We start from the raw sequence: 8760 nt of genomic DNA, 5'->3' as shown, positions 1-8760 counted from the left end.
GTGTATCCGGATGGTTTGTTCATTTCGTCATTAAGTCATGCGAGTGTGTGTCCATATGATCATCTATGAACCTTCTGACTATTCACACACTTAGTCCTTTTTGCTGAAGTTCTGACGACCAGACTCCTCACTGACAGCTGGACCATCACCTTGCTTTCGACTCGATTGACTGTCAACTAGAACAACGCAAAAGCACTAAGCTAGTTCTTTCAAGTTGTGCTCCTCACAAGAAATTTGATCAGCACTCATGCTGGCCACCTGGAGAGTCGACCGACTTTTCATCTTAGAAATTGCGCAGTGCTCATGAGCAAGCCTCCCGCTGCCCATTAGTTGATTTAGCTATGAAATTGGGCAGAGATGATCAACAAGTCGGCTTCCTGACCTTAATGCAATTTTCCTAGCAAGGTGCTCCCAGCAGTAGACTGCCTGTTCCATCAATGAATTACGCAGTTTCTATTGCCATTGACTGAGCAACCAATTAGCAGTTCCCTTTGGGAATTGCACATATCTCGCTGTTGGTGACCCCAGCAGCCAACTGGCAATTCCATCTAGGAATTGCGTAGATCTGGCTATTGGGGTCAGTTTCCTTTGGGAATTGTGCAAATCTGGCTGCCAATGACCCCAGCAGCCAACTGGTAGTTCCCTCTGGGAATTGCGTAGATTTCGCTACCAGTATCCTAGGAAGTTCCCCAGAAAAATGACACAATTCTTGCCTGCTGACCCTTCCTACAGCCTGACCCATTCCTCTAGAAAATTGCAAAAATCTAGCTGTCTAACCCCTGTTGACTGTTCCTTCTAGAAAATGTGCAAAGCATGCATGCCTTGCCTTCCAACAACCTAGACTTTTCCTCCCAAAATTTGCTCAATTTTTCCTCCCAACCGAGCTAGACCTTGCAGTCAGCCACTATCGACTCAGATCGGTTGTCTCCATCTCTCAGTGACTCTTGTGCAATTTCCATCAGCAGTTTCCCAGAGCCATCATCCCACATCATAGCCCTGCTGCCTCTCTTGGTCACTTGCATTCGAGTGATCATGTGTCATGGTAGACTAGGAGGTTTGAATTTGATGTCTTCTCGTCATGAGTGACTGCAGGTAAAGGCACACCAAAAAACATGTCAAGGCGACAAACGGGATGAATGAAGGGAGCACATGTAGATGGAGAGGTTCACCAATAGATGAACAAGCAAAGCATGCGAAGCAGACGAACGTGATGAACATGCACCTTCATGAATAAGTGAGCATGTCAAGCCTTCCAGCATGAAAGCAAGGAAAAACATGCTAAAGCTTCATTAAGCAAACCAAGGACCATCGAAGACTCCACGCACTTCGCCATGTAGAGGTGAAGGTATGGTACACCATTAAGACATCCATCACTCAGCAACAGCCTAGCTCGACATGCACTCCAGCAGCAACATGAATGTACCAACAATGCCATGTCAAGTCATGTTGAGTCAAGTCATGTGTCATGTTGCCCACATCTCTACTATGGGCTTGTTGTCAACCAATGTGATGTAGCATGGAAGTCCAAGAGACCCATTTGTTGAATATAGATTCATGTAAGTTAGAAAGTCATGGAAGTTGAATGGTCATGATGGTAGTCGAATAGCCACAAGGGTTAGTTTCACACTTGGCTATAAATACCCCCCTCATTTTTACATGAAAGGACTTTTCACCTCAGATCCTCCCACATAGCCAAGAGACTCTGTCATCTTTTCTTTGAGGAGTAAGTAGTGGCTCCAATGCCCCACTAACGGGGTTAGTGATGTATGGTGTAACGATGTGTCTTGGAACTTTCGCATAGTTCAGAAGCCTGTCAATAGGCCAGCAAGTTTTCAAAAATGTATTGTATTTGATGTAAGATTGATCTTTAACAATTGTAATGCATGTTTCTTTAACCATGTGTTCTACATATGAACTGATTCATTTGTTGTAATGCATAATCTATTAATGGAAATGTGTTGTATATGATGTTAGTGATGTCCCGTTCATGTCAACTGCTCTATCGGACATCAGAAAAACCTTTCACATGAACCTTGTTGTAACAACCGTTGCACTCATCTTAGACTTAGACGTGAGTGTTGTACGTGTTATCTTACCTTCTATGTTGTGACTTCCACATCCGAGTGGATTGCTCCACCAGAAGCTGTGTATGTCCTTTGTGTTGTGCATTCCTAGCCAGGTTGGGACTAATCCCTTTCAACCTGAAACTCACCTTCACCTTTTCCCCCTCACAGTGAAAGAACCATTGACACAAGTACACTTACAATCACCAGGCACGTGAGCCCCAATTCTCGAAGACAAAGCGAACCACTCTCCTGTGCTGACAAGCAAGAGTTGAGGCAAATCCTTAAGACAATGGCAACCAGGCCATCATAATGGATGGGACTCCCACACCAAATGGTATGAGGTCTACTTGGGACTTCATACCGGGGTGATCCCTTGAATGTTGGTGGATCCAGCACTGTTAACATTTCTTGTGCTAGAAGGAAGGAAGCCAGTTGTACATGGTTGAAATTCCCCTCGCACGCATTCAACAAACATCTGGTCAAGGCAGTAACTCGCACTCTCTCTCACCTACATGTCACTTAGTGGTTGGTTACTCCTCACCTCCTAGTGTTGAGCACGAGACTTCATATCAACACCTTTACTCCATTCACCCCACCAACCGCTAGTTCGTGAAAGCAGTCGGACTGATCCCAGACAAACAAAATATTCCACATTCAGTGAGGAAGCCAAACGCCAATCCCACAAGTCTTGTTGTATCATCACTAGAAAAAGTAACCCTTGCCACACTTGAATGTCTAGGAGAAGCTATCGAAGATGAAAGAAATCTTCCATCCTCCAGCAAAGTGAATAAGGCACTCTTGTGGTCTTAGGATCAGACTTGGGTATAGGAGGTAGAGGGGAAGGCAACAGAGGAGGCAAAGGTGGAGACAGACCAACAAACTCAGATTCAGACACATCAGAATCTAAAGGAGAGGAAGAGTACAAAGAAGATGAAGAGATGGCTGAACCAAATATTGAATGGATGACTCAGGGACCATTGGCTCTCCCAGTGGTTCTCCACAAGATGCTGAAGCGAGCGGAGAGAATGAACATCAAGTTTAACCTTGACAATGCGGTGAAGGCAGAAGACCACTTAGACAAATTCTACCTACAGCTACAGACCCTTGAGGTATGTTATGACGATGTAGCATGTATATTGTTTGCATGTAACTTGGATAGTCAAGAAACTACTTGGTATCACAACCTTCCACCTAACTCCATACATAACTGGGGTTCTTTCAAATGTCTGTTTGTTGATTATTTCATTGATGACAAGACCTGAACCATGCTACTCAAAGAGTAGGGAAGCCTCAAGATGGAGGGAAAATAAAAAGGGAAAGATTTCAGTAAGAGGTTTACGCGTATATTGATTAGGTTCCCAGCAGACACTATGCCTCATGACTCCATCACCACCGATTACTACACGTCTGCATTGCCAACTAGCATTACACAGTTTGTCAAGTAAGATTCAAGGCCAACACTATTGGAAAATTGTGAAGAGGCTATCAGTGTTGCGAAAGACCTGCGTGCAGTTGGAGTCATAAAGGATGATCAATCGATGAAGGATTCCAAGGATGCGAGCAGGCAGTCCCAAGAAACGGCGAGCAAGGGTAGAGACAACGAAGAAACTGACATCGAGACCCTCATTTTTCTTGTCAAGAGCTTGTCCACCGAAATGTCTGAACTCAAACAATGTGGATTAGACACAATTACGAGCAGTCACTCGCGTAGGAAAAGACAGGCAAGTAGCGCATCAAGAAGCGACCATTTCGTTCCAAAAACTGCGCACAAGCCCGTGTTCTAGCTCAAACAATGTGTAGACCCAAAATTTTGTTCTTTCCACAAAGAACATCATCTTGAGAACTCCTGTCCGGGCTAGAAGTGAGTCACAAATACTTTTTACAGTCATACACTCAGGGCAAGAAGCAATATGTAGGAGCAACCAGAAGAAATGTACAATGATGAAGAGATTGCACCTGATGAGCCATCAAGCACTAAGCATGTAGTGAACACATATCAGTGCTCACAAACAATGGAAAAGATGAACACCAAGAAGCAGCCCCAGTAACAAATTGACCATTACAGTCTTAGAAGCAAAGGAGATCCCCCCACACTGAGGGAGATGTAAGAAAAGGTTAGACTATTGATAAGGAAGATCGAGCCACTGGATCCCTCAAAGAAAAAAACACAAAGCAAGTTCCGGAAGACGACGGTGGATAAGAGTACATACGTGAGCATCAAGTTGCGAAACACTCCACTAGAAAACAAGAACATCTGTTCCACCCCACACACCTCGGTGAGTCAACCACCTCTGGACTACAACATTGTTGATGACATGAAGAAGACTTGATCGAACATCAGCTTGTTCGAGTTGGCTAAGATCCAGAGTCAGTAAGATATCCTACCATGCACTTTGGGACAAATAGCAGCAGAAAGCACAGCCTCTACCAGCCAGGGAGAAAGCACACCTCATAGATCGCTTTCCACAGTGCTAAATACACTCCGGATGGAAGAAGCAAACTTGAGTTTCCCTCCATTCCTACTTTCATTTCAAGTTTTCAACTACAATATTCCCAAATGCTTCGCTGATTCTAGCATGGCAGCCAACATCATACCACTCTCCATTACTAAGAAGGTCAATGCACAATGGAGTGAGACATTCGTGCGAATCATACAACTTGATCAAACATCGATACCAGTTATTGGTGAACTGCAAGATGTGAACATCCAACTATCCCATGATAGTCGAGTCCACCAATGCATCAACATAGTTGTTGTGGGCATACCAAAAGCATATAGCTTATTACTCAGCATAGACTGGTCCAACAAACTATATGGATATTTCGCTACAGACTTCTCTCATATGTGGCTTCCATACAAGGGCAAGTCTAACCAAATCCGAGTAGAATCCAAGAGGTACATGAAACGTAATGTCACTCCCATCAATGGCGAGAATGAACCATTGGCTCTTGTAGAAATCATGTTTGGAAAATGCCTCCTTGATACAACATTGGGGTGTTATCCTGCATGGTAGGTTCCAACCCCACCAGACACACAGTTGGGACTCCTTCCTTGCCCAACTGATGGTAATGAAACTTGTACAACAAATTGTACCAATAGTAGTAGTAGTAGTAGTGACAGTAGTAGCAGCAGTACTAGCACATCAAGCAATCAGCGTATAGATGGGTTGTGGACTTTGTACTTCAATGGATCAAAGAAATAGGATAGCTCAGGAGCTAGGTGTGTTCTGATCGACCCTTGCAATAGGAAGCATCTGGTGTCAAGCCGCTTGGAGTTTGAGTGCATGAACAATGTAGCAGAATATGAAGCACTCGTGTTGGGCTTGCAAAAGGCTATCAACCTTAAAATGGTCATGCTTAAAATGGTAGGTGATTTAGAGATAGTGGTATGGCAGGTATGTGACACCATTCACTATTTATCATCACATCTAAAAAACTACCAAGAAGAGGTATGGCGACTAATCTCAAACTTCTAAGAATTTAATATCATTGTTGTGCTGCATATGCGTAATGCAACTGCCAATGCACTAGCAAATGCAGCCTCAAGAATGTCACCAATTAGGGATAGATTCACTATTGAAATTTTGTACAAATAATGTATCCCAGACAACATAACTAACTTACGCGTGTTTAATGATGATCAATAGATACTACATTTTATGGCCAATGCTAACATTTTCGAAGATGCAGCAATAGACAATGACGAGCATGAGCGCTCTCTAAAAATAAGAGCTGATGATATGAAAGGCCACTTTATCACAAAAGGTGTGGTATCACTGGAAAAACTATATGACTTGCAAGAGTGGTTCCAAGGGCCAAGGAATAGTAAGACACATAGTTCCACCACGAGGCACGAACTGATAAACCTAGGAACAGACAAGGATCTAAAGTTTGTTAATCTTGGCACATGTTGTATAAAGCAAGAGCAGCAAGCCTTCATCCTCTTGTTCAAAAAATATCGAGATGTGTTTGTATGGGTGTATGATGACTTGAAAACTTATGACACACGGATCATCCACCATATCATCCCAATCAAGGAAGGGGTCAAGCCATATCAACAAAAGCTGAGAAAAGTAAATCCATCACTTGAACCCCTCATACAAAAAGAGCTTACTAAATTGTTGGATGCACAGATCATATATAAAGTTCATCATTCCACTTGGGTCTCCAACCTTGTGCCTGTATGAAAGAAGTCTGAGGAAATCCGCTTGTGTGTTGATTTCCAGAACGTTGACCATGCCTCGGACAAAGAAAACTACCTTGTGCTGTCTATGGATCATATTTTGCAAACAGTATCTGGGGCATAGATTTTCTCTCTCGTTGACTATTTTTCAGGAAACAATCAGGTTTTGGTAGCAGAACCTGATAGACTCAAAACTACTTTCTGTACCAAGTGGGGTACGCTCACATATAGACGAATTCCATTTGGGCTTGTAAACATAGGCGCAACATTTCAGTGCGCTATAGACATCGCCTTTCACAGACTCATTTGGAAGAGCATGGTGGTATACCTCGATGATGTGATTGTGTTCTTAAGAAGACGAGAAAACCGCATACGCCATCTTAAGAAAATTTTCGAGTGATGCCAAAGATATGGCATTTCCCTGAATCCCAAGAAAAGCATATTCTCTGTGTCAGAGGGGAACCTCCTCAGACACATTGTTTCCAAGAGTGGAATAAAGGTGGATCTAGACCAGGTCCAAGCTATCAAACATATTCCTCACCCAGTCAACAAGAAAGCTATGCAATCCTTCATAGGCAAGATAAACTTCCTCCAAAAATTAATCTCATATTATGCGCAAATAGTCAAGCCCATGTAGGACATGATTAAGAAAGATGTATTGTACACCTGGGGCAAGAATGAAAAGCATGCATTCACCCAGATTAAGCAAGCCATCGCTTTAAAGCACAGATTTCAAAAAAGATTTCCTATTATACACCTTCGCTTATGATAACTCACTAACTGTAGTACTCACTCAGAAAGATGAAGCTAATGATGAACGTCAAATCTCTTTCATGAGTGCATGCATGCAGAGACCAGAGCTTAACTACCCCGCCATTGACAAACATGATTATGCAGTTTACAAGGTGGTGAAACACTTCAGGCCCTATTTGTTGAAGAACCACTACATAATCTCTGTTCTCCATGCATCATTTCATACATTGCTAGTACAACAAGAGCTGGGAGAACGAAGTACAAACTGGATGACAAGTTTGCAAGAATATGATATTGAAATCAAGTTAGTACACATAATCAAAGGACATGGACTCTACAAACTTGTAGCTAAAGCAGTACACACTCTGGAGAATGAAGAGGATCTCACTGGTTGGGAGTAGGAGATTGAAATGTAGGAAATAAGGAGATCAAACCCCATGGAAAATGAAACCTCTTGGTATGCAGGTGTACACAAGTACCTTGAGACATGGGACCATACCCTCTCACTTTTCTATTAGAAAAAAGACGGCATTGCACATGAAAGCCTTAGCATATCAGTCGGTGCATGGAGTGCTTTACAGAAAGCACAGTGATGAAGTTTTACTTAGGTGCCTAGAGGCACAGGAATTAGAGAAGGTACTTCAAGATCTGTATGATGGACCTGCCAGGGTAACTTTGTGGGAAATACCATGGCACACAAGGTTACGCGAGTTGGTTTTTATTGGCCCACATTATTCAAGGATGTGCATGCCTATGCCCACAAATGCTTGGTCTGTCAATGATGCACCAACAGAACACAAAGATCAGCAACCCCACTACACCCTATTGCAGTGACTGAACCATTCCAATAGTGGGGCTTGGACATTATCGGGGAAATTTTCCCTCATTAGTCAAAGTAACACCATTATATCCTAACAACAACAGACTACTTCACATAGTGGACATAGGTAGTTCGACTCAAACAAGTGAACGACCAAGAAGTCATCATCTTCCTCCAACAGAATATCATCTCACGCTTTGGCATTCTGTTATCGCTTATTTTTTATAATGCAACTTATTTTTCATCTTTGAAACTCTACGACTTTGAATTATAGAATGGTATTGTGTTAAATCATTCATCGAATTACTACCCACAAGGAAATGATCTAGTAGAATCTACAAATAAGAACCTCATCCGTATAATAAAGAAGACCGTTTTCTCTGAACAATGTAACTAGAATATCGCCCTAACGAACGCACTATGGGCTGACCGTGTAACACCTAAGCACTCTCCAAACACCTCACTGTACTTCCTGGTTTATGGTAAAGAAGCCATCCTCCCATCAAATATCTACTTGCCTGCTCTTCATCTTTCCCAGGAATCCCAAGGCAAAACTTGCCAACTAGTTCGACATAGGATGGATGCTCTCCATAAGCTCCAGGAAGAAAGGATGAAAGCAAAAGAAAAATTCATACTCCACTAGAATCGTATCAAGAGGTGGTTCAATAAGAAGTTTGTAGGGAAAGCTAGCTTCGATGTGGATGACTTAGTTCTGAAATGGGATAAACCCCATGAAGACAAAGGAAAACATACGAAGTTCTAGTCCCTATGGATTGGCCCATACACAGTTCACGAGAAGCTTGGCCCATAAACATATCATTTATGATCACTTAACAGGAGAATTGACAACCTTCCCATCAACGACCAATATCTCAAGAATTATTGCCAATAGACCGGGCCGTGCCCGTGCTATGTACATAATTTGTTTGTTGATTGTT

This window comes from Pinus tabuliformis, chromosome J (genome assembly GCF_031772625.1).
Source record: "Pinus tabuliformis cultivar Carrire ecotype Pingquan chromosome J, CPIR1, whole genome shotgun sequence".
Lineage (NCBI taxonomy): Eukaryota > Viridiplantae > Streptophyta > Pinopsida > Pinales > Pinaceae > Pinus > Pinus tabuliformis.
This window is presented reverse-complemented; position numbering follows the sequence as displayed.